The sequence below is a fragment of the Engraulis encrasicolus genome, unplaced genomic scaffold (assembly GCF_034702125.1).
Source record: "Engraulis encrasicolus isolate BLACKSEA-1 unplaced genomic scaffold, IST_EnEncr_1.0 scaffold_785_np1212, whole genome shotgun sequence".
Taxonomy (NCBI): Eukaryota; Metazoa; Chordata; class Actinopteri; order Clupeiformes; family Engraulidae; genus Engraulis; species Engraulis encrasicolus.
Genome location: NW_026946121.1, coordinates 5,450 through 10,000, shown reverse-complemented (window position 1 = coordinate 10,000; position 4,551 = coordinate 5,450). Strand labels below are relative to the sequence as shown.

Below are 4,551 nucleotides of genomic sequence, written 5' to 3'. Positions count from 1 at the left end.
CAGAACAGGAGTATGCCCTGTCGTTGCTCTTGCTCCAATGCACACATAGAGCTTGAGACTTCTGTGCCAGAAAGAAGAGAACGAGAAATTGTGAATTTAAGAATTTGTTTTGTTATAGGGTAATTGATGACATCGTATGGATGACATGATGCCCATCTAGGACTGTGTGTGTGTGTGTGTGTGTGTGTGTGTGTGTGTGTGTGTGTGTGTGTGTGTGTGTGTGTGTGTGTGTGTGTGTGTGTGTGTGTGTGTGTGAGAGAGAGAGAGAGAGAGAGAGAGAGAGAGAGAGAGAGAGAGAGAATGTGTAAGACTGATGATGTGTATAAGGCCTCTGCATGTTTTGGTTTTGTATTTGTGTAGGCTATTTATGTAAGCTGATAAACACCTTAATTTTGTTTGGAATTAGGCCTAACATGATAAAAAGTACTTCACTCTATTCTACATCCGCAGCTCCATGAATGTCATGAGACACTCCAGGAGACGGTGGTTGCAATGCATTATCAACACCCCGCAACCCCAACCCTCCAATGGAACCCAGAACCCTCCGGAGTTCCTCAGGACCTGCCGGTAATATATTTGACTGCATGTTTTAAGGGAAAGAAAATGATCTAGACTTTACATGTGCAATTTCCATTTTAACCATCTCAAATAACCCTGAGGTTCTCATCGTCAAACTAGAGAAAACATCAGTAAGGTTCAGGCTGTCTTTTACAGATAAGGTACTTTATTCACTGTATTACTAAGCACTTTATTCATCCTGTGGGAAATTCAAGAAACAATTGTCCACTGTTTGTAACAGTATTTTTTAGCCAATTTGGATTGGAGCCAATTTTGGTCCCCTAGGGGAAATTCTTTCTCTGCATTTATCCCATTTCGGCTAGTGAATCACATTGAAATTTCTTAGCATAGCAATATGTGATTGTGTTATCATTTTTTTTTCATCAGGCATGAGTGAGGCGAACACATCGTGCGTTGGAGGAAGAGTTGCAGTGACGACTTGGACCACAGGCCAGGTAAACAGGTTTACTCTGAGCATGTCAGCCCATACTTCTGTGACCAAAGTGCTATTAATAGAGAAAGATGTAATGCAACCAGATGACCATATATATGTTGATGAGTACACTCCTGTTGAAAAAGTAATATTTTGAACAATATTTCAATAAACACACAAGTTATTTCCAAAATGACCATAGAGTAAGTGTAATACAACATCTTTTCAGCTTAGTGCAGAAAAGTAAGGTCAATAGTATAACTTGAATGACATATTTGTCCATTGTTGTGAAATTATGCTGGTGCAAAGGTGAGTACACCCCTATGTTAAACTGTCTACGGAGGGGCCGTGTTGGCCCGAATCTTCACGAATTTGAAAGATTAAAAGGGAGGTCATCGCTGTGCATTTCATCCTTGCCTTACATTGAACTTTTACATTTCGAGTCTGGACCTAGCTAAACAAGATGTATATGAGATTTGAATGAAATCCTATGGAGAGTATGTATCATGATCTGATGATGTTCAGTAGTCACAGTACATGTTAACAAGCATGTTTCTAGTGGTGAAATTCAGCTTCCTACTGCGGACGGCATCGGTACAGGTCCGAAACATTTCGGTCCTACTACCCATGCTTGACTTTCAGCATGAATGAGGCACTTTTCTTTCTACAAATCACTTTTTACCACCACACATGCTTGACACCATCTACTGATGAAAAATTGTTTATCATGGTCTCATCAGAGTCAAACAGACTACTAAGGATATGGGATATGGAACCATGTACTGTGATCTAATGACACCATGATAAACAAATTAGCTTTAGATCAGTGGTTCTCAACCTTTTTTGAGCAAACGCCCCCTTGGACTCATCACAAGCCTCCAAACACCCCCCTGACCCTATCATAAGCCTGGCGCCAACACCCCCCACCTCCCCCTCCCTAGTATCAGCTGTATCCTTCTCAACAAAGAAAAGTGCCCATGCTTTAAGTCAAGCATGGTAGTGAGAGTTGCACGGTTTGGGGCTGTGTGGATGCCATCAACAGGAGGAAGCTGAATTTCACCAAAAGAAACATGCTTGTCGACATGTACTGTGACTACTGAAGCAGATCATGATGCATACTCTCCACATGATTTCATTCAAATCTCACACACATCTATTTTGGCCTGGTGGGGACTCATAATGTAAAAGTTCAATGTAAGGCAAGGATGAAACACACACAACGATGACCTCCCTTTAAATCCATTTCAATTTCAAGACGTTTCGGGCCAGCACGCCCCTTCTCAGACAGTTTAACATAGCATAATTGCACAAAAAAATGGACAAATATGTCATTCAAGTTATACTACTGACCTTACTTTTCTGCCATAAGATGAAAACATTTTTGTATTACAGTTAATCTATAATCATTTTGGGAACAACTTATGTGTTTTTAAAAATATATATATTCACAATGTTACTTTTCAACAGGGGTGTAGTCATTATTGCCGTGCACTGTATATTTGGATCACCATTACACGTTTAGTCATAAAGTAATGAAAACTTGTGTACAGCAGTGTATGTTTTCTGTTCAGCTGTAGATTACCTAATAGTGACGAGGTCACCAATGCCATCATCCAGGCTAGTAAGGATTCTGGGTAGAGCTGGGGACCAGAGAGTTTACTCATAACTCATTTATGTGATTATGATGTATAAAAAAGACTAACTCAGTTTCTTTCTGTCTCGCAGAAGCCTGAAATAGATTCTTTGAGAATCTTAAAAGTCAAACAACTGGGCCTTGCGGGGAGGACTGATGACGTGAGAAAAAAAGGAAAAATTTGATGAGCAGACGTGAGCGGGTAGGTAAAACCACAACTACCAACCCCATCATACAACTGCCATCACTTTCTTTTGTCACTACTTCACTTCAGGGGGCAATTAGCCAATATCCCCTTTCTTTCTTCCGAGTACTATTGTTAGTTTTTAGAATGACCGCATTTGGTACAAGGTATTTGCAAATGGGCAGCCAACACTAAAGGTCTGTTTTGACTCCTCCGTCAGGCCCTACCATGGAGCATATGGCAGGGCACTCGTTTGCAATGCGACCGACCCGGGTTCAATTCCTGGCCTGGGTCCTTTGCCAGCCCTTCCCCATCTCTCTCTCCCAACTTGCTTCCTGTCATCATCTGCACTGTACGGTCATTATGAAGACAATAATATGTTTTTTTAAAAAAGACTCCTCCATCAGTTGGGGGACACATACTGTCAGTGGGGGAGCAGTGGCAGATCGCGAACAATTCAAACTGGGAGAACTATACGTTGATCGCGGCAAGGGGTCTATTCAGCGCTAAAAGGGAGGGCGTGGTGGCTGTTTGGGTACTTGATCTGCCGTTACCCTGCTGACAGTACGTGTCCTCCAACTAAAGGACGAGTCTAAACCAGGCTTAAGAGATGCAAGCATAAGGAAACGTGGGGGGGACCATAGTTTTAAAACACGTGGTTTGGGGGAACCATGGTTTATGGCAAATAGTGTATCAAAGTTAAATAGTAGAACCATGGTTAATTTTTGTAAGGGATATTACTATGACAGCTACTGTACTCCTGTGGATAAACCACAATTGAACTATGCTTGGTTGATCTGCTGGATAATCTTGTGAAAATCCTGCTGTATTATCTCATGTGACCAGTTCTTTGGCATGTTCATGGTAAACAAGCATGAGTGTGGGTTTTGAACTGTACATATTTTTTAATGTTTAACACATTGTTTAAAACTGCCCTATTTTTTTGTTGCTTTTCAAGCAGTGGTGCTGGTGGCGCAGGATGTCCTGGAGGAGGACGACCTCGACTACCTCAAAGGAGCTGATGCTAGCCTTGTGCCTGATGGGGAAACAAGTGCACATTTGTTGTGCTCTGTCTGAGATGGAGAAGTGTGCGCCTTGCTGGCGTACTTCAATTGATGCCTGCAAGCCCAGCCAGCGAGTGACCGATAGTGGTCGGTTCTCCCTTCGTGAACCCCCCCCACCTCCTTTCTGCGGCCGACAAAGCTTGAAATATGATTAAATGTAAATGTAAAATAAGCAATTAAAGAAAGAACATTCAAAACAACAAAATAATTGTCTGTTATAATATGATTTTAGCTGAGATTTAGCAGTAATTTAAAGGTGGCCTAATTGTTGTTTTGCAGTAGATTTGTGTCTATTATATTATGTTGAAAGAAGTATACTGCCTTACAAAGGCAAAGTGCAGTAACCAATTACCGTAGGTTCATTCTGAAAATGTGTTCATTCTGAAAATGATTTTCATAAAGACCTCCTTTATCTTGTGACTAAGAGTTATGGTCAAAATGTGCCCTGTTTTACAAATGTTGCTATGTCAAATTTGCAGTAACTAGGCTACAATATCCAACCTACCAAGTCTTTGAAGGCATTTTTTTTTTTACCTCAGTTTCATTGTTGGCACTGCTGTTTACCTTTTGTAGGGCAGTTTAACCTAACGTCAGCATAAGTAATTTCGGCAACTTTGGCAACATCACAGATGTGGCAACATGCCCGTCACATGTTGGGAAATCCTCAGCTTCCACAATC

General features: G+C 41.2%; 1 long non-coding RNA gene across 2 annotated transcripts in view; it reads left to right on the top strand.

Moving 5' to 3' along the window:
* Positions 1 to 3,954, top strand: part of LOC134444853 (uncharacterized) — a 5,184-nt gene extending 1,230 nt beyond the window's left edge. Inside the window, exons 2-5 of one of the 2 annotated variants that reach the window (XR_010034124.1) lie at positions 451 to 567; positions 946 to 1,013; positions 2,717 to 2,826; positions 3,770 to 3,954. This is a non-coding gene — a long non-coding RNA (uncharacterized LOC134444853). Of the gene's footprint in view, positions 1 to 450; positions 568 to 945; positions 1,014 to 2,716; positions 2,827 to 3,766 lie in introns of both variants that reach the window. The other variant, XR_010034125.1, reaches the window with a different exon arrangement.
* Positions 3,955 to 4,551: the final 597 nt, after the last annotated feature.